General features: G+C 44.0%; 1 protein-coding gene across 7 annotated transcripts in view; it reads right to left on the bottom strand.

Annotated features, from left to right (window-relative positions):
* Nucleotides 1–22,589, bottom strand: part of ptprub (protein tyrosine phosphatase receptor type Ub) — a 1,172,978-nt gene that overhangs the window by 627,917 nt on the left and 522,472 nt on the right. The window lies entirely within an intron of this gene.

The raw sequence follows: 22,589 nt of genomic DNA, 5'->3' as shown, positions 1-22,589 counted from the left end.
TGGTTAGCAAAGCAGATGGGATCTTGGGCTTCATAAATAGAGGTGTTGAGGACAAAAGTAGAGAAGTTATGCTGAACCTTTATAAAGCGCTGGTTTGGCCACAACTGGAGTATTGCGTCCAGTTCTGGTCACCACACTTTAGGAAGGATGTGAAGGCCCTTGCGAGGGTGCAGAGGAGATTTGCCAGAATGGTTCCGGGGATGGGGGATCTTAGCTACAAGGACAGGTTGGAGAAACTGGATTTGTTTTCATTAGAGCAAAGGAGGTTGACGAGTGATTTGATAGAGGTGTACAAGATTATGACGGGATTGGACGGGGAAAGGCTGTACCCACTAATTGATGGTACAAGGACTAGGGGACACAGATTTAAGGTTTTGGGCAAGAGATAAAGGGGAGATGTGAGGAAAAACATTTTTACTCAGCGCGTGGTGAGGCTCTGGAATTCGCTGCCGACGGAAGTGGTGGAAGCGGAGACACTCAGGCCTAGAAATTCAGTGCCCTCAGCACCGATTTTGCGGCGCTAGAGGGCCTAGCGCTGCAATTGGCGCCGGTTCCTAAATTGCCTGGGGCCCTTCCGCGGCGGTAGACCGGTAGCGCTGCGCCGGCACCGATGACGTCATCGGTGTGCGCAGCGTCCCGGTTGCCGTGGTAACCCGGCCCCAAGCCGAAATTCAGTTGCGGCCGCCTCGCCAGTGGCAGCCGCAACTAAGACTCCGGCAAACGAGTGTTGCCGGAGTCTGCGCCGGCGCTTTAAGGAGGCGCGGCGGCCGGCCGCTTTCCCGCCGGCCGCCTGCCCGCAGCTCCCTCCCCGGACTTCTTCCCCCACCCCCCCCCGGAACAGATGCAAGCCCGGCACTTGTCCGAGGTGCCGGGCTCATTTTTGCAGAGATTTGCGCGGGCCGCGGCCGGGTGCAGGCAGCTCCTCCTTAACGGAAGGAGGAGGCCTGCACTTCCCGAGCCTGCCGCACCGCATCGGGCGCCGCAGCGCCGGAATAGCGCTGCAATGCGGCGCGTAGCGCCAGTTTTCAGGCGCAAACAGCCTTCAGTAGCGCCGGCAGCCGTTTGGGCGCGGCGCTACTGAATTTTTGGCGCGCACAGCGCGACTTAGCACCGGCGCTAAATTTCCGGCGTTAAGCCCCGGCGCAGCGCAACCTCAATTTCTAGGCCTCAATGTTTTCAAGGGGAGACTGGATAGGCACTTGAGGGAAATAAACTTGCAGGGCTACGTGGATAGAGCGGGGGATGGGACTGACTGGATTGCTCTACAGAGAGCCGGCACGGACTTGATGGGCTGAATGGCCTTCTTCTGTGCCGTTATGACTTTATGACTATGGTTAGGAGCTGGAATGCACTGCCTGAAAGGGTGGTGGAGGCAGACTTAATCGTGGCTTTTAAAAGGGAATTGGATAAGTACCTGAAGGAAAAGAATTTGCAGGGTACAGGGAAAGTGGGGGCGAGTGGGACTAGCTGAAATGCTCTTGCAGAGAGCTGGCACGGGCTCGATGGGCTGAATGGCCTCCTTCTGTGCTGCAACCATTCTATGATTCTAGTACAAGAAGCACAGAGAGTTAGCATGCAGGTATAGCAAGCAACTAGGAAAGCAAATGGCATGTTGGCCTTTATTGCTAGAGGGTTGGAGTACAAGCGTAAGGAAGTCCTTCTACAATTGTACAGGGCCTTGGTGAGACCACACCTGGCGTACTGTGCACAGTTTTGGTCTCCTTATCTAAGCAAGAATATACTTGCCTTGGAGGTGGTGCAACAAAGGTTCACTAGATTGATTCCAGGGGTGAGATGATTCCAGGGATGAGATGGTTGTCCTATGAAAAGAGATTGAGTAGATTGGACCTATACTCTCTGGAGTTTAGAAGAATGAGAGGCGATCTCATTCAAACATATAAAATTGTGAGGGAGATTGACAGGATATATGCCAAGAGATTGTTTCCCTGGCTGGGGAGTCTAGAACTAGGGGTCATAGTCTCAGGATAAGGGGTCAGCCTTTTAAGACTGAGATGAGGAGGAATTTCTTCACTCAGAGGGTTGTGAATCTTTGGAATTCTCTGCCCCAAAGAGCTGTGGATGCTCAGTCGTTGAGTATATTCAAGGCTGAGATAGATAGATTTTTGGACTCTAGAGGAATCAAGTATATGGGGATTGGGCGGGAAAGTGGAATTGGGGTCGAAGATCAGCCATGATCTCATTGAATGGTGGAGCAGGCTTGAGGGGCTATATGGCCTACTCTCGCTCCTAATTCTTATGTTCTTATGCCACCTATCTGCCCATTCTCCTATCCTATATTCCCCCCAGTCTCCAGCGCTCTTCCTCACATTTTGTCTTGCTCCCTAATTTGGTATCATTAGTAAACTTTAATATCATTCCTTTTACGCCTATGTTCAAATTAATGAAATATATGGAAAACAAGAAGTTGCAGCAGAGATCCCACCCTCTGCCAATCAACTATTTACCCCTACTCTCTGCTTCCTATCTGTCTCTCTATCCAGGCAATGACATTCCAGTTAATATCATGTGCCTTAATCTTTGCGACAAATCTCTTAAATGGCACCTTATCGAGCACCTTCCTAAAATTCACATCCACTGCATTCCCTTTATCAATATATACTCGGATTTAAAGAAAAACAATTAGTCAAGTGTGTGCTGCCCTTTCCAAATCTTTGCGGGCACTCCCTGATTAGCTTGTGGCATTCTACGTGTTTCCTAATTTTGTCCCATACAACGAACTCTAGAAGTACCCACAACCCGGTTAAGTCTAACTTATTTCTTACTCTCTAAAAATTGTGTAACATTTATCCTTTGGCACAATTCCCATTTTCAAAGATTTTTGGATAATTATGGTTAGAGCTGTTGCAACCTCTGCCCCAGTGTCACTCAGTGTTCTGAGATGAATACCATGTGGGCCTGGTAACTTTTCTACTTTCAGTCCCATTAACTTTTTAAAATATTTATCTCCATTGGTGGCTCTTCTACAGCTTCTTGGTACTCGATAAGCCACCTTCCTCTGATGCAAAATATTGAGCATCACTGCTGCTCTCCTTAGTGGTTCAACATCTCCTTTGACTATTGTTTTAGTTATATCTTTATAATGGGGCAGAAATTCCTCCCCAAACGCGTGAGTACGGAAGGGGTACTCACGCGTCTGGCCGGAGGAAATGCCGGTTTTCAGCATGCACAGTGCATGCGCTGAAAACCGGCATTTCCTCTCCTCTAACCCAAGAGGTGAAGAGGCTAGCGCGTGCGCTGTAGGGGGCAGCGTGTGCGTCTTGGATTTCCTCTGTTTTGGGGGATTTGCGCATGTGTAAAGGCCTCCGGTCTTTACGCTTGTAAAAAGCACACGTAAGTATTTATTTTTACAGGTAAGTGGTGTTTTAGAGCAATTTAGAAAAAAAATTTCCACAGGTTTATCATTTTAAAGAATCTACAATAAGGTAAGTTTAGTTTTAGACCCTTTTTATTAAAAATTTATTTTTTTCAAAAAAAAAATTGTTTAAATTATTTTTTTAAACTTATTTATACTTAATTTAATGATTGGGATGTTTTTTAAAATTTTATTTAAAGTTTAAGTAGTGTTTTGGGGTGCAGTACTTCTCATGAGTTTGACAGTTCTTACTCTCAAACTTATGAATGAAGTTTCCCCTCCCCTGATTGGCTGAACAGTGCTCACCTGATCCCAGCCGGCACATCGCACTAACTACGCCGCTGGGTCAGGTTAGCACAGCGCGCCGACATCAGAACCTGGCAACTGAAAGGAAATCCACTGCGGGCCAGGTTTCAGATGTCGGCACGCAGGGTGAGCGCACATCGGGGGCTTGCACGCGCGGCAAGCCCCCGACACCAAGTTCTGGGCCATTGTGGCAAAGCCACCAAAGAGACTCTCACAGTAACCTGTACAATTGTCTTTAATCATTATTGTTACCTTTTAATGTTTGCCCTGTTTAAACAGCGCGGGATCGATAAAATCGTGATCTGACGCGATGACGTCATCACGTGACGTTCCCAACGGCGGGAAACGTGATGACGTCAGGGTTGGAGGGCGTTTCCAGTTAGTCCTCGTGGAGTGAGCTAGTGTACAGACCTGTTTGGAGTTTCTCCTGCGTTTTTGTTTTGTAATACTTTCAGTGCATTAAACTAAGTTTGTTAACTACCAGTTTAGTTCACAGTGTTTTTGTTAGGAGTGCACAGACTCCTACAATAAAAGCCATTACTATATTGACAACCATTACTTTTTCATACCCTTTCTACACTTTTTATACTTAGACGTCTTCTGTGTTATTCCCCTATAATTATCACATGCCTCTTTTAAAAAATAATTTTTGCTCTAATTTTTCTAGTTATCAATGGACAAATCCAGCCTTTGAAGCATTCCCCTTTACTTCTCGCTGGAATGCATTTAACCTGCACTTGTAACCAGTGTTTAAATATCTTCTACTGCTGGTCCATTCTTTGATCTGCCATTTCTGACAACTAATTCATCTGGGTTAAATCCGATTTCATTCCACTGAATTAGCGACTAACTGCGCATTTATCCACATTATACTGCATTTGCCATGCATCTGCCCAATCACCCAACCTGTCCAAATCATACTGGAGTTTCTCTGCATCCTTCTCACAGCACACATGCCCACCCAGCTTTGTGTCATCTGCAAACTTGGAGATATTACATCTAGTTCCCTCGTCTAGATTATTTATATATATTGTGAATAGCTGGGGTCCTAGCACTGATCCCTGCGGTACCCCAATAGTCACTGCCTGCCACTCGGAAAAGGGCCCGTTTATTCCAACTCTTTGCTTCCTGTCTGCCAACCAGTTCTCTATCCAAGACAGTACCTTACCCCCAATCCCGTGTGCTTTAACTTTGCATGCTAATCTCTTATGCGGGACCTTATCGAAAGCCTTCTGAAAGTCCAAATAAACCACATCCACTAGTTCTCCCTTATCCCCAGCATCGAAGCTTTGACCATGCTCGATCAGCTCCGATGGACGGGCCACATCGTCTGCATGGCCGATACGAGACTCCCAAAACAAGTGCTCTACTCGGAGCTCCGACACGGCAAGAGAGCCCCAGGTGTGCAGAGGAAACACTTAAAGGACACCCTCAAAACCTCCTTGAAAAAGTGCAACATCCCCACTGACACCTGGGAATCCCTGGCCCAAGACCGCACAAAGTGGAGGAGAAGCATCCGGGAAGGCGCTGAACACCTCGAGTCTCTTTGCCGGGAGCAAGCGGAAGCCAAGCGCAAACAGTGGAAGGAGCGCACGTCAACCCAAGCATCCCACCCACCTGCTCCTTCAATCACCGTCTGGCCCACCTGTGACAGAGACTGTAGGTCCCGCATTGGACTCATCAGTCACCTGAGAACTAATTTTTAGTGTGGAAGTAAGTCATCCTCGGTTCCGAGGGACTGCCTAAGAATAATGGCTCAACTGTGATTCCAGTTGGGATTGACTAACTGAGCACAGGCTGGGAATCATAGTGGAAATTTCAGTTCTCTGTGACTAAAACCACACCATTCAGTGCATTTAGCTACCGAGATATTGGGTGGGCTGACTCGTAAGTCCTTTGAATCATGTGTTCCTGAAAGGGATTAACAACATGCCCACTCTGCTATAAATTCTGCTGCACAGAAAAAAAAATAACGTCCTTATCTGATGGTCACACGCCCCCCTTTTCCAGCAGGAGTCACAAGACAGGACCAGGGACCTAATTAATTTGTTCTCTCTCCTTAGCCCAGGGGTTCTGAGGCCAATGGTAGCCCCTCTGTCAATAGAAAATCTTAATTTAAAATGGGAATTAAAGTGATCTGTAGTTTATGGAGTAGTTTCTTCTTCTCACAGTGCCGTTAATTTTGACCTCTTGTGACCTCAGCTCTATGAAATATGAAAATATTTCACAGATGATATAACCAATCACATGCAGGACTAAAATGTAATAAGCTATAACCTAATAAATCTGGCATTTACCCATTCCGCGCGCAGAAACGCTGCTTTCTTGACGTTGCAACAGTCACAATCTTGCATATTATAACCCCACATTAGATAATCTGATAAACTGCGGAAATCAGCACTTGCTCACTCTTTAAAAAATCTTTCTTGAAATTTTCAATTTTCATAGCTCAATATAGGTTTAAGAGATCCTAATATTAGTCTTCTTCCAATTTTAAAATGCATTTATTATTTCAAAATTGGCCTTTTCAATAGAGTATATTGAAAAATTTGTGCACATAATTTTTCTTCTCCAGTTCCTACTACATCCCATAAGCTTTCAAGTGCTAACGGAAATACTATTATCCTCTCAACTGGTACCCTGCATAAATGGAAGGAATAAATAAATCCATCGGACCGACAGATCTCATAATGATCCTGCAACCATACACTTTCCCAAAGCGTCTGGGAAACTATAAGCTGTCTATTAGAAAATGGGTTCCATTTTGGAGGCACAGTTAGAAGTAACTATATCTAACAGCATCATCCATCAATCTGGGGCGATTAAATTAAGTGGCTTTTCTTTTTATTGTGTAAGCTTCTTTGAAATTTCTAAAAACATAATTCTTTTTTAAAATTTTACCTAGCTCTCTTGAAGGGCCAAGAGAAGAATTTATTTATTTAGCATTCCTTCACTTCTATTGACCATATTCTTTTTTTCTATCCTCTCCTTCTTTCCCTTTCTTTTAGTTTCATTTACGTTTGTTTTTGAGGGTAATAAACCTCTCGTGTTACTTCCTCTCTAGGTTCTCCAGGTGTACACTTCCTGGACCTAAGAGAATGGACAGGAATCCTGCTGCCCAGCCTGCGCCATTACTCCTGAGGTCAACTTCTAACCACAACATCATGCATTTATATAGCACCTTTAACATAGTAAAATGTCCCAAGGCGCTTCACAGGAGCATTAGCAAACAAAATCTGACACCGAGCCACATAAAAGAGATGAGGACAGGTGACCAAAAGCTTGGTCAAAGAGGTAGGTTTTAAGAAGCATCTTAAAAGAGGAGAGGTAGAGAGATAGAGGTGTGGAGAGGTTTAGGGAGGAAATTCCAGAGCTTAGGGCCTAGACAGCTGAAGGCACGGCTGCCAATGGTGGAGCGATGAAAATCGGGGATGCGCAAGATTCATTCTTGCGATGTGGGCATCGCTGGCAAGGCCGGCATTTATTGCCTATTGCTAAATGAAAAGGTGGTGATACAACTGAATGGCTTTCTAGGCCACTTAAAAGGGCAGTTATGAGTCAACCGTTTTGGTGTGGGACATATAGGCCACACCGAGAAAGGATGTGAGGTTTCCTTCCCTAAAGGCCATTAATGAATCAGTTGGGTTTTTATGACATATCCAATAGCTTCAGGGTCACTTTATACTGATACCAGATTTTTATTGCCAGTCTTTTTTAAACCGAGATGTTGGTCACTCTTGTATCCCAGGTCTACGGATCCAGCCTGGTTGCAGTTTCTGTCTCCAAATTCTTGTGAACTGGAAGCTCAGGTAAAGTAAAAAATACATATTACAAAAATAACATAGCCAGGAGAGATTTCGAGGCTGTGATCAAATCTTGGGATCCACATGATGGTTATAATAACGTGATGTGGCGTTACCACATTGGGGAAACACTGTGTGTATGTAGATAAACCTGTATAATCCCCTTTTAACTGCTGTATTCCCCTCCCCCCGCAAGACAGTTGCAAGCTGAGAGGAATAAGGCATGTTCAGACTCGCCTGCTGCTGAGAGAAGGAAAACCAATCAGGTTCCAGCAGGTGACCAATCCGTGAGTCATCACAGGTTCGCGGGCTTTACGAATTGAGTACTGTATTGTGAGAGTTGGAGCAAAGACCTATTTCTTGTAGCTCGCTGTGTTGCCTATTTCTTTACGCGGGAGACTGTAGTCTCCCACAGTGAGCTATATTCCATGATTTAACAAATGAACCCTATTAATTGGATACCAGTCCTGTAATCACTCTCAGGTAACCATTATTTTCAATATCAACTACTAATTTAATGCCAACTGACCCAACACCCAGCTGTGCCACAGGTTTTTAGTCCACACCTCTTCATAAAATTTGCTGCCAACTACCAATTTACCCCAATTGCAGAAACCTGAACACAGCTGTAGTCACCAGGCAACCACCAATGCACATTTGCCACCAGCAGTTTCACAGAAAAGTCTCAACTCCAGAATATCAATTTGTTAATAAGTAAATGAGTGGTTTCAATCACTTTTATTAGAGAAAATTGTAGTGTCCGAGTATCAATAACACACGGACTGCAGGAGAACGGTAATAACAGGTGTTTACTGAACAGAGGGTATGCTGGAACTGAAAGTACAGAAGCCTGCTACGGCTTTATATACAGGTGTGGTCACTGCCGGTACTACAGTATAAAAGCAGTTCTCTCTTAAAGGTACATACACAACAAAAATAGACTCGTGACATGAAAGGGAACACACAATACTATACAAATGAGCACTAAATCAGTAGTTTATGATGCCTTATTATTTCCAATGTTAAATTATGCTCTGCTTTTCATGTACTGCATTGCAACAGATAAGGATGCCGTGTGACTCAATCACCTCACAAAACTGAGTACAGTATTTATTTGCACACTGATGTCACATGACCCAAGGACCATCTGCAATAGGATGGACCCTGAAGCTTTGTAGATAAACTGTAATCAAATAAAATTTGTAATTAAAATTTAAACGAATAGGTACTTCACAATCTGGAATAGGACTAGCCTCTTTTTTTGTGGAAAACATCCCAGACAGGCCTTTCCCTGCAGTCAGAGCTACTTAAAACAAACATTATTCAGCAACTTGATGGGTGGTACAAAAAAAGCAATTTTTCTTGTAGCAACGTGTATTCTCATCCAATCCGTCAGCATACTTCGAAGGTCCAACTAAATTTAAATGCTGTACTTACTTCAAGAGAAAATGAATCTTTTTGTTTTCTTACTTCCCGCTCCACTTTCTCCCCCCCCACTGCTGACGGTATCGACATGCTCAGTCGAGTACGGCTCCAAGGGGCACCATGTTAAACCTTTATAAAACACTAGTTCGGCCTCAGCTGGAGTATTGTGTCCAATTCTGGGCACCACACTTTAGGAAGGACGTGAAGGCTTTGGAGAGGGTACAGAAGAGATTTACTAGAATGGTTCCAGGGATGAGGGATTACAGTTACATGGATAGACTGGACAACCTGGGGTTGTTCTCCTTACAGCAGAGAAGGCTAAGAGGAGATTTGATAGAGGTGTTTAAAATCATGAACGGTTTAGATACAGTAAATAAAGAGAAACTGTTTCCAAATGGCTGAAGGGTCGATAACCAGAGGGCACAGATTTAAGGTGATTGGCAAATGAACCAGAGGCAAAAAGAAAAAAACTTTTTTACACAAGTAGTTAGGATTTGGGGATGCGCTGCCTGATAGGGTGGTGGATACAGAGTCAATAGTAACTTTCAAAAGGGAATTGGATAAACACTTGGAGAAAATAAAATCGCAGGGATATGGGGAAAGAGCGGGGGAGTGGGACTAACTGGCTTGCTCCACAAAAGAGCTGGCGCAGACTCGATGGGCCAAATGGCCCCCTTCTGTGCTGCACTATGCTATGATTCTATGTCCTGTACCTTGCGCACGTGCCCAATGCTCATATCTGTGCCGCAACGAGTGGCATCAGGCTATCTGTGAAGGGCATGACAGCCAATCCGCGATCCTGCCCTCATCTGGTGCCAGCCACATGGGCACTCTCCAGTGGGGCTGCTATATAGCAAACAGAAGCAGAGAAGCCAGGCCGCTTTTCTCCCTCCCTAACCCAGAAGTGATGTGGCCAATGGAAGAGCGCTTACTGCTGCCAATGACCTCAGGACACTGAATTTCTTTTTAATAATGAATATATCCAGAGCAAACAAGAAACTCGATAAGAGTCAAATTTCTACACATTTGATGAAACAAATTTTCTCGAAACCATCTTCTCTCTTCCCTCCCCCACTACAGGAAACTCTCGATTTACCGGCACCTAAATAACCGGAAATCTCTGTTAACCGGCAAAATTCAGGAGTAGGTTCAGGTAAGTTTTACTTCATATTAGTGGCCGTTCCTGGATCTGTGGCTGTGTAACCAGGGTTTCTGCACTTGTTGCTAAGCAACAGAGACGCTTGGTCTGTGGCCAGGGTTCCTGCATCTGATGCTAAGCAACAGGGAAGCCTGGATTTGTTGCTGTGTACGGAGCTCTCGTACCTTTTACTATACCTCTCTGTAATCTGGACTTTTTGATAAACCGGCACCACGCCGGTCCCATCGGTGCCGGATAAAAAAGAGTTTCCTGTACCATGATGTGTTGGCTGACTCACTTAGTATCATAGAATCTTACAGCACAGAAGGAGGCCATTTGGCCCATCGTGCCTGTGCCAGTTCTTTGAAAGAGTTATCCAATTAGTCCCACTTGCAAGTAATATACAAGCCTTCTTTATTATAGAATGGACATCCCCTCAGTTGTCCTACTTTTTAGTTCACCCCAGAGGTATATGATGGAGTTGAGGTCATCTCAAATCCAAATGGGAACACAGTGGCACCCACTCACTAGTTTCTTTGCATACCAATGTTATTGGATTTATTTGGGCGAGTCTATGACTCTACATCGCTGCTGGGGAATTTATCTTTAAATGCTTTCTCACCCTATCCTTACAAACTGTCTGGAAGAGCCTGACAGATGGTAAACTTACTGCACTAAGCTACTCGAAGAAGACAAAAAGCCCTCAAAATAACCTCAGTAGCTCATCCAATTGAACTGGTTGGCATATCTATCTACAGAGATCTATGGTTTCTAAGTAGACACTGGGGGGTGAGGAGACAGTAGATGCAATGCATCTCACCACCTACCTCCAGTTAGTTGACCAGGGAATGGCATTCGCACAGATGACATATTGGCTTATTTGGTCAGGTGCCAGGTGAAGAGACTGGGCAGAAGTTAAGCCGACAAGTCCATCCCATTATTACAGTCTGTGATGACCCGTGAATACACATTAATATGGTTTTCCTGATTTGAAATGACTTTCAGCCAGAATCAATGGAATAAAAAAGAACTGCAATAGCAGGATTCAAGGATGCGAGAACACACTTAAAATTACATGTGCCAAAAGAAAACAGAAAATTTAGGCAAAATTTTGTACAGTGGAAGAGCGATAAAATTCTGGAACATATTACTAGCTGGGTTGGTAAACCAGAAAACTAAGACAGGGTTTAAAAAGAGACGGGATGAATCCTTGTTAAAAGGAGACCTGATCAAGGTGTTCAAAATTCTGAATGGGTCTAATTAGGTCAACAGAGGAAAAACAATTTCCACTAGATTTAGTAGTTAGAGGGCATAAATTTAAGATGATCAACAAAAGAACAAAGAAAAAACTTGCATTTATGTAAAGCCTTTCACAACCTCAGGATGTACTGAAGCGCTTAACAGCCAATGAATTACTTCCTGAAGTGTAGCCACTGTTGCAATGTAGGAAAAGCGGCAGCCAATTTGTGCACAGTTCCCACAAACAGCAATCAAATAAATGACCAGATCATCAGTTTTAGATGCTTGCTTTTCTTCGAATAGTGCCGTGGAGATGGTTTAATGTCTCATCCGAAAGAGATTAGTAGAATTTCTTTTTAAACATAGAGGACATGGAATATCTGGACAGAAACTATGGTGGAAGCAGAATCCATGATAACTTTTAAAAGTGGATAAGTATTTGAAAGAGAATTTTCTTTTTGAAAGAGTATGGGGAAAAGGGACAAGTGGATAGGTCTTTCAGAGAGCCAGCACAGGCACAAATGGGCCGAGTGGCCTCCTTCTGTGCTACAATATTGTAGGATTCAACTGTTGGTTAAAAAAAAACACTTTGTCACCCCTCCCTCACCAGTTAATTCTCCACCCTGGGTATTTTGCCTACTCTGCCAGGGCTCTGCACCCTACTCCTCCATGTTTTCCAGTCTGCTCCCTCCAAGGCCCAGCTTAAGTACACTCTACTCTAGCTCCATTCCCTCCCTTTCAATGAGGCGTACTCTCAGTACTCCCGCCCCACTCTTCACCTCTGTTGCTTGCTCTCCAATTCAGCAGCCAACATTCTCCAGCTCAAAAACTCTTCCCTCCCACGCCCATACACATCAGACAGCAAGCAGTGTCCAGCCTGAAAATATCCCAGTACGCGGAGTGGAACAACACCACACGAGATCCCTTAGTTATAAAATGGAAAGTTGACTTATTGCTACAATACTACTAGAGAAAAAAATACTGTATAGTCAAAACCTTCAGGTTCTATTGCCTTTATCACTCTTCACCCTCATCACACCATCTCTACCCCATTCAGCTGCTTTCTGGCAGGCTGAAAGAAAAATAGGCCTTATATTCATGAAATAAACTGCACACTGCTTATTGTAAAAAAAAAAAAAAATAAGTGGCAGTGATTAATTCAATCTTTGTGGGTTCTTCTGGTGTTCATTAACTGCTTGAGCTATGCCCTAGTGATGCATTACCTCATTAGAACCCCTCAATCTAATTGCTAGCTTGCAACTCACTACCAGGAACCTATTGTCCTGTATTTAACACCATTAGAACCCACCAGTGGGGAGTTCATGAGCGAACATTATGTTAACTGGGCTTTATTTTACCAATTACCTGACAAAACCAAAATGCGGCTTTTAGTGATGGATGGGGAAGATAATATCCTTAAATGCAATGAACGGCAGAGTGTAGTTGTTATAATAGGATGTAGGAGTGTTCTTTGTTCAATAATTGCACTGCGTAACATTATTCATATATTAGAGCTCCCATTCGGACGAAGTGTTCATGTATAATGTAATTCTCACCTCAGTTAACCTTACAAGTACCAAATTTCCTACTGAGTTTGTATAGCTGAGAGTTACCACGAGCTCTATTAGTTGAACATTTGGCAGATTGCCATCATGTTTGCTGATGCAGTGCAACAGCTAGAGTCTAACAGGCAATGCAGTCCCTCGCTTGTTGAAAAGCCAGTGTGGAAAAAAAGGACAGGCTTAGATTTTGTCTGTGGTCGTAAGTTTTTCTAAAGCTCTCCAATACATTAAACAACAAACAGAAAACAAAGAGTAGGGATAAACAGGACTTTTTCAGGATGGTAGGCTGTGACTAGTTGGGGTACCGCAAGGATCGGTGCTTGGGCCCCAGCTATTCACAATCTATAACAATGATTTCGATGAGGGGACTAAATGTAACATTTCCAAATTTGCTGATGATACAAAGCTAGGTGGCAGTGTCAGTTGCGAAGAGGATGTGAAGAGGCTTCAAGGGGATCTCGACTAGCTCAGTGAGTGGGCGAGAACATGGCAGATGGAATATAATGTGGATAAATGTGAAGTTATCCACTTTGGTAGTAAAAACAGAAAGGCAGAGTATTTCCTAAATGGTGAAATATTGGGGAATGCAGTTGCTCAAAGGGACCTGGGTGTCTTTGTACATGAGTCACTGAAAGTGAATGTACAGGTGCTGCAAGCCATTAGGAAGGCAAATGGTATGCTGGCCTTCATTACAAGAGGATTTGAGTACAGGAGTAAAGAAGTCTTACTCCAATTACAGGAAACTTTGTGATATCCGGCACCGATGGGACCGAGCTGTTGCCGATCTATCAAAACTGCCGGACATACCAGCATTAATGTTGAAGCATACGGAGGTTTTCATCTCCGTATCTGACAACAAACACTGTTGCTTAGCAACAGCTTCTAAATAGTCGGCCCGTACCTTGGAAGCGTCTCTGTAGCTTAGCAACAGCTTCAGAGAGACTTTCCAGAACCTGACTGTTGGAAAAAAAAGCCACGAGAAGAAAAAAAACCTCACAAAACGGCTCCTGGTTTCTGCCGGTAGATCGAGGTTTCCGGACATACAACCTCCGGATAAACCAAAGTCTCCTGTATATAGGGCCTTGGTGAGGCCACACCTGGAGTACTGTGTACAATTTTGGTCTCCTTACCTAAGGAAGGATATACTTGCCATAGAGGAAGTGCAACGAAGGTTCACAAGATTGATTCCTGGGATGGTGGGACTGTCGTATGAGAAGAGATTGAGTAAACTAGGCCTGTATTCTCTTGAATTCAGGAGAATGAGAGGGGATTCTCATTGAAGCATACAAAATTATTACAGGGCTTGATAGGATGGATGCTGGGAGAATGTTTCCCTTGGCTGGGGAGTCTAGAACCAGGGGCCACAGCCTCAAGGTAAAGGGTAGGCCATTCAAGACTGAGATGAGAAGAAACTTCTTCACACAGAGGGTGGTGAATCTTTGGAATTCTCTACCCCAGAGAGCTGTGGAGGCTCAGTCATTGGGTATATTCAAAACAGAAGTCGATAGATTTCTGACTAGTTCGGCATCAAGGGATATGGCGATAGGGCTGGTGAATGGAGTTGAGGCAGAAGATCAGCCATGATCTCATTGAATGGCGGAGCAGGCTCGAAGGGCCGAATGGCCTACTCCTGCTCCTATTTCTTATGTTCTTAAAAACACATTGAACTATGTGCCAGAGAGATTATGGGCAAAACATTAATAATTGTGCTGGTTAAAAACTGATTATATTTCACTTAGTTATACAATATTTTAATTAATTATAGCCCACAATTATGATAGTTCATGTAAGCACTTGCAGATTCATGTGTCACTTTTTGTCCCTTTCTCTGTAACTTCCTCCAGTCTTACAACCTTCAGAGATGTCTACACTCCTCCAATTCTGGCCTCTTGCGCATCCCTGAATTTTTAATGCTCCACCATTGGTAGCCGTGCCTTCAGCTGCCTAGGCGCTAACCTCTTGATTTCCCTCCCTAAACATGTCCGCCTCTCTACCTACTTTAAGATGCTCCTTAAAGCCTACCTCTTTGACCAAGCTTTTGGTCACCTGTCCTAATATCTTCTTATGTGGCTCGGTGTCAAATTTTGTCTAATAACGCTCCTGTGAAGCGCCTTTGGGCATTTTATTACATGCAAGTAGTTGTTGCTGCGATACCCTCAGTTTTTCACATGTAACTAAATATTGGAAAGACACTACACCGGACTATATTAAGTCTGATGTAATCAGCCTGGAGTGAGGTAAGCAAGGAAAGTTACCAGAGATTAAAGGTTAAAATCACTGTGGATCTGCAAAGTATTTATGCACTCTCTATGTACATGGTCACCTCCCAGCTTGACGACTCAATACGCACTTTGTTGGTCTCCCATTCTGCCCCTTCCATAAACTTCAACTTGTTCAAAACTCTATGCACATATCCTGTCCTGTCCCACTCACTCATCACCTCCACCCTAGCTGATCTACATTGGTTCCCATTCCCCACAACATTAAATTCAAAATCCTTGTCTTTAAATCTCTCCGTGGCCTCACCTCACCGTAACTCCGCAAGCCCTAATTCACCCTCCAACTCTGTTCCTCTTGCACATCCGTTCCCCCTCCCCACCTTTCATCCCGCCAGAGCATTCAACCGCCAGGGTCCTACTCTCTGGAATTCCTTCCCTAAATCCCTCCACCTCTCCTTCTTTAAAAACCTCTTCAAAACCTATCTCTTTGACCTAGGTTTTGGTCACCCCTTCATATGTCTCTTTTTGTAACTTAATGTTCCATTTCCATACACCTTCTCTGAAGTTCCTTGGGAAGTTGTTGCTTCCTTGTTTTACGCTTTGCAGTTTAGGCCAGTTTTACTAGGTGAAGCTCCTGATTCAAGTGCTCATGTTCCAATACAATAATATGCAAATCACCTTGGTCATTGAAAGCTGCACAGTCATCTTGCACTGTCTCCATCAGCTTAGCGAGAACTCTGTGTTCTGGCTTCTTTAGGATACTAAGTCCGTATTTATCTTAAAAAATGCAGCAGCCTACAGTTCCATCCCATTGTTTTTTCCTGCAATGGGAATCTACACTTGCACCCTGAGGCCAATATAAACCCAGATCATCTGAAAAACGTTTTTTTTGTGTGTATGTGTTCCGTGAATGAAACAACAAGTCTGTTGCAAACCCTTAAAGCCATCTGGACAGGCTATCTGAGCTGGAGAGAAACAGGAAGCTCAGCAATGAAACAACTGTATTCTAACTCACTATAGCACCCAATCCTACTCACCAGAACACTGAACTCCATCCCATCACTGGCGGTAATAAATCAGTACACCGGATGGCTCTTAATGGAAACATTATTAAATCCTCTACCCAGTCAGCAAATACTGCAAGATCTATAGAGGATTCCTTGGGTTCCTGAGCAAATGTTCCGTAATTGGCTGTTCCAATAAATTGGGAGTCTATTAACGGGTACATTAGAAAGATATTACGTAATTAACAGTTTGCTCATTGAGTGCTCGTCAATTTTCTAATAAATTAGGATTGAAATATTTCCAATGATATTACAAGTAGTTGGCTTGTAATTGACTTCTAATTAAACTGCTTTACTGTCATAATCATATTTCATCCTCATTCAACCCATCATGGACTCTATCTTCCGGGTCTTGTTTTGCAATATTTCATTTCTGACTGGTACAGCGTAGGGTTGCGAAGGGGTGGAAAGTTTCCAGTAAATTTCCAGAAATTTTCAACGGGAAGTTTAGCTTGGGAATTTTGCCCAAAAAAGCACATGCTAGCTTAATATTGTTTTTTTTTGTATTTCTTTCATTTTTTTCCATAGGCCCTCTCTTAATAATTAAGATTCCATCTCTTAGTAATTTTAAGGAATTTCTTAATCAATATATGTTTATCTTCTTGCTTGGCTTGTTTTAATAATTACACGTTTTGTGTGTGACTGTGAACAAATGTGTCCTGATTGGTTGGATGAGTGGATGAGCGATTAGCTCCCTCTATTGGTGATATAGCGTCGTGCGTGCACTGGTCATGCTTCCATCACATGGAGCATCAGGAAAAATTTACTCACCCTGTTGCAATCGTGCTGATTGACCGCAGTTCAACACAGAGACGAATGCCCTTTATTTCTCTGCATAGAACAATGCCACGTTTACTGTCAGATGTGTGGAAGCATTTTACCCCAGGCATTAAAGTTGGAAAGACTGTGTACATGTGCAAACACTGTACAAAGCCATATGTAAAGAATGCCACAAAGATGCAGCAGCATTTATCCAAATGCAACAACTTCACTCAAAGCTCAGAGCAGTCAGCCCAGGGTTCCTCTGCTTCCATTCAAGATGATGATGGTTCACATTCAGCATCAGGCTCCTTATCATCAGCAACTCCTGGCCCACTTGGAAGGTTCTTTGATACAATGGATAATCATAACCAGAAGAATGCAGATGAGTGCCTTGCTCGAGCTGTATATGCGACAGGGTCACCCCTCATGCTCACAGCCAATGTGTACTGGAAGAGATTTTTCAATGTTATTCGCCCTGCATACTGTCCTCCCACCAGACATGCTTTGTCTACTTATTTGCTGGAGGCTGAGTATAACAGTGTCCAAGGAAAGCTCAAAGAAATGATAGAGATGGCAGACTGTGTTGCAGTTATCTCAGATGGGTGGTCAAATGTACGAGGGGAGGCATCATAAACTACATCATCTCCATTCCTCTCCCAGTGTTCTTCAAGAGCACAGACACGAAGGACAACAGGCACAAAGGCACATACATTGCTGATGAGCTGAAAGTGGTCATCAACGATCTTGGATCACAAAAGGTCTTTGCAGTAGTTACTGACAATGCTGTGAATATGAAGGCTGCTTGGGCTCAAGTGGAGGAGGTCTACCCTCATATTACGTCTATTGGGTGCACAGCTCATGGGCTCAACCTGCTCCTCAATGACATCATGGGTTTGAGAACCATGGAAACACTGTACAAGAGAGCCAAGCAAGTTGTTAAGTATGTCAGGGGAAAACAGGTAGTTGCAGCAACCTACAACTCCAAGCAAACAACAAAGCACAAGAACACCACACTGAAGCTGCCCAGCAACACTAGATAGGGTGGCGTTGTCAGAATGTACAACAGCCTTCTGGAGGGTAAGGAGTCGCTGCAAGAAATGGCAATATCCCAGTCTGGGGATATGGAAACCACCATCAAGAAAATACTGCTGGATGATGTATTTTGGGAGAGAGTGATTAGCAGCCTTAAACTACTCTCACCAGTAGCATCTGCAATTGCTCAGATTGAAGGAGATGACGCTGTCTTGTCAGATGTTCTCAGGCTTTTCGCTGATTTAAAAGAACAAATCAGCATTGTCCTAACAACATCCCTGCTGCTCAAAGCAGAGGAGAAGGCAATTGTTCAATTCATACAGACGCGTCAAGAATTTTGTGTCAAGCTGATTCATGCTGCAGCATAGATGCTGGACCCAAAGCATGTTGGGAGACCAATACTTTCTGGAGAACAGATCAACAGCGCTTACAATGCGATTTCTACCCTCTCACGCCACCTCAATCTGGACGTGGGCAAAGTTCTGGGAAGTCTGGCAAAGTTCTCTACCAAGCAAGGTCTTTGGAATGGGGACAGGATATGGGAATCATGCAAGCATATCAGTGCACATACCTGGTGGAAGGGGCTTTGTGTATCTGAGGCCCTGTCACCCATTGCATCGGTGATACTCCAAATCCCACCTTCATCAGTGACCTCTGAACGAAACTGGTCACTTTTTGGGAATACGCATACAAAGGTGCGCAACAGGCTGACTAACAAGAGAGTGGAGAAACTGGTGGCTATCCGGGCGAACCTACAACTTATTGAGCCAGATACAGAAGTGTCCACCACACAGCTAGACAGTGACACAGAGGAGGAAATGGACACGTCAGAGCCAGAGTCAGCTCCCTCAGCACTGCACTGGAGTGTCAGCCTAGATTTTTGCACTCAAGTCCCTGGAGTGAGACTTGAACCCACAAACTTCTGACTCAGATGCGAGAGTGCTACCAACTGAGCCACAGCTGACATTGGATAGTCTCATCGGAATTGATAAATGAAACAAGACCAAAGTCCATCTACTTCACCTTCTACCATCCTGGTAGACGCATGATACAACAATATCTCCCTTGTTTAACTTCATAATTTTCTGAAGGTGTTTTATACTACAAGAGTGCAGCTAAAGGCAGACACAAAGTTATACGTCTGTCAACTACAACTATAATGTAAATGACCTAAAGAAAGACTTGCGCCTTTCGCGACCTCAGGACGCCCCGAAGTGCTTTACAGCCAATTAATACTATTAAAGTGTAGTAGTCACTGTTGTAATGTAGGAAACGCAGATGCCAATTTGCACACAGCAAGCTCCCACAAACAGCAATGTTATAATGACGAGATCATCTGTTTTAGTGATGTTGGTTGAGGGATAAACATTGGCCAGGACACCGGGGAGAACTCCCCTGCTCTTCTTCAAATAATGCCATGCGATTTTTCACGTTCACCTGAGAGAGCAGGCGGGGCCTCGGTTTAACGCATCATCTGAAAGACAGCACGTCCAACAGTGCAGCACTCCCTCGGTACTGCACTGGAGAGTCAGCCTAGATTTTTGTGCTCAAGTCCCTGGAGTCTGATTTGAACCCACAATCTTCTGACTCCGAGGCGAGAGTGCTGCCAACTGAGCCATGGCTGACGAGAAACAACGGCATCATAGACCCAAAACAGTGTGGATCTATGAAACGGTCATCAGGTTCTGGCAAACCTTTTCGTAAAGTAAATGCGCGAGCTGGTCTCATATTCGCACTCTGGGTTTCTGTATTATACATTGGAGCCATGCGCTCCTACGCACACCAGCCCCCAAGTGTAAAAGAAACCACGAGGTTTAAAAAGCACCTATAGACTGCATTTGCAAAGCAGGAAAGCAGTCTTCTGCGACTTTCTTGCAAGAAGGCATTGTGCCTTGCCCAACAAATGTTGCTGCACAGGATGTGAATGGGCTGGTGGCCATGCACTATCCAGCTTTCTGAGATGCTTATTTGCAATGACTTGCGATTGCATCGATAAATTTATTTTTCAATTAAAGGCAGTCATTTCCGCAAACTTGACGAATCAGTACATGCACAAAGGAACTTGAACTATTGTAATCTCACTTACTCATTTCTTGTCGAAGGATACATTGTACAATAGAAAGGAGCCATGGGACACATCAATACAAAATTCCATTTATGTGATCCATTTTAAGTGTTAAAAAGGGCACATTTCCAAATAAAATATTTAATCTACTCAACAACTTTCCAAAGAATAGGCTTCAATTAAAGAAATGCTTACAATGGTAAAACTTAGAAAAATCAATTAGTCCTCACAAACTATTTCATGTAAATGGTGATTCTATCAGGCGCATTGTATTTAAGCCCAGTACATCTACATCACAATGTGGACAAATCACCGCGACGTAGCCCTGCAGTTTTCAAGCAGTTATATCCCGTGCGTATTCACCAATTTGCAAGATTATTTCACAGAGCTCTCGAGCGTGATTAATATTGTCTGATATTCTGTTAGTTGCCGCCTGAAACAAGCTAGCTGGCTGCCACTTTATAGTGAGGCCTGTATGGTTGTTAGAACTGGTCAATCCCTCCTGCTATGCCAGCAGTGGCAGAACTGGCCAAAGGCCATACCTGAGTTCTGAGATAGTGAGGTTAGTGATTAGAACAGACAAAGTACTTGACAGCTGGTATCAAACAGATCCCAACTGAGCCAGTTGTCTTCTGACTTTACATAGAGAATTACACAGAATTTTACAGCACAGAAACACGCTATTTGGCCCAACTGGTCTAGGCCGGTGTTTATGCTCCACATGAGCCTTCCCTCTTACTTCATCTCAGCCTATCAACATATCCTTCTATTCCTTTCCCCCTCATGTACTTATCTAGTTTAAAGTCTGTGTGTTCTAGTTGTAATTAATAACACACAGACTACAAGATTAAAGTTCAACAGGTCTTTACTGGTTGGAGGTCAGGACTATATGAAATACAATCTTATTACACAGTGCTTATATACCGGTGGTCACCACCGGTATTACGTATACAGCAGCCAGAGAAAGTAGTACATCTCTTAAGGTGGAACAGGCTTAAGTTCTCTTAAGGTGGAACAGGTTACATACACCACAATCCTCCCTTTTTAGCTTAATAGTCATATCCCCATTTAACATAACATAACATATATACATATATAACTTCAGGTATAAACGGTTCAAAGGTTCAGTCTCTCAGGAGGCCTTCTGATTCGGTCTGGATAACGCCTTTCAGTGGTCTCTGATTCTTGTTGCTGAGGTGACTCTTCTTGTTGGTTTCCTATGTATTGGACGTCATCATCAGGTACAGTCCCTGCCGAGGTAGATGCTTCAGGTTCATTAACGTCTTCCACAGTTGTCTCTGTCGCAACCATGGGTTCGACTCTTGCTCTTGATTCTACCAGTTGATCCGCATGACGCTTTATCACATTGTTACCAATATCTACTGTGTACATCAGAGGTCCTTGTCTGGCCCGAATTGTTCCGGACTGCCATTTTTCGTTTCCATAGCCCCTTGCCAACACTGGTTGTCCTACTTCGAAACTTCGAGTGGACTTGTTATTAATATGCCGGAACTGTTTGTTTTCCACTTCCCTCCGCACATTTGGTTTTAACAAGTCCAACCTGGACCGCAACCTCCTGTTATAAAACATCATGGCAGGACTTTGGTTAGTCACTGCATGAGCGGCGTTTCGATACACCATTAGGAAATTGTCCACCTTGTGCTGTAGTGGAATCTGGTCATCGTTCATGGCCTTTATTGCCTTTTTGAATGTTTGGACAAATCTCTCGGCCAACCCGTTTGTCGCCGGATGATATGGGGCAGAGGTATAATGTTTCACCCCATTCTTCTTTAAGAATTTTTGGAATTCTTCCGACACGAACTGTGGTCCGTTGTCCGAACAGATCTGTTCTGGCAATCCGTTCCTTGCGAATATTGTTCTTAACACCGCAATTGTCTTTTCTGAAGTAGTGGTATTCATCTTGATCACTTCTGGCCATTTGGAATGTGCGTCCACCGCAATTAGGAACATGGAGTCCATGAATGGACCAGCAAGGTCAATATGTACGCGTTGCCATGGGGCTGAAGGCCATTCCCATGGGTGTAGTGGTGCGATCGGAGGTGCATTTTGCACTTTTTGGCACCCAGCGCAGCTTTTCGTCAACTCCTCTATCTGTTGGTCAATACCCGGCCACCATACATAAGCCCTAGCAAGACTTTTCATCTTACCTCCCCCCAGATGACCTTCATGCAGTTCTTTTAGAACTCTTTCCCTTAACTTGGGAGGAATAATCACTCTTGTCCCGTACATCAAAGTACCATGGCAGACGGACAGCTGGTCTCGCCTTGCCGAGAATGCCGGTAACAGAGGATCACCACGTGTTGGCCATCCTTTCACTGTCACCTCGTAGACTCTGGACAGTGTCGGGTCATTCCTGGTTTCTCTTTCAATACTTGCATTGGTGACTGGTAAACACTCGATGATGGTCGAATGAAATAACTCAACAGGGTCAACTTTCGTCGTTTCTTCTTCTTCAGGTAGTGGCAGGCGCGACAGCCCATCAGCATTGCCATGCTGCTTCGTACCTTTGAATTCTATTTGATATTGATGTGCCCCTAGGAAAAGGGACCATCTCTGGAGACGCTGTGCTGTCATCACTGA

This window comes from Somniosus microcephalus, chromosome 20 (genome assembly GCF_052327205.1).
Source record: "Somniosus microcephalus isolate GS21.2 chromosome 20, FLI_Smic_1.0, whole genome shotgun sequence".
Classification (NCBI taxonomy): domain Eukaryota; kingdom Metazoa; phylum Chordata; class Chondrichthyes; order Squaliformes; family Somniosidae; genus Somniosus; species Somniosus microcephalus.
The sequence above is the reverse complement of the archived record's forward strand: the minus strand, read 5'-3'. Positions and strand labels throughout refer to the sequence as shown.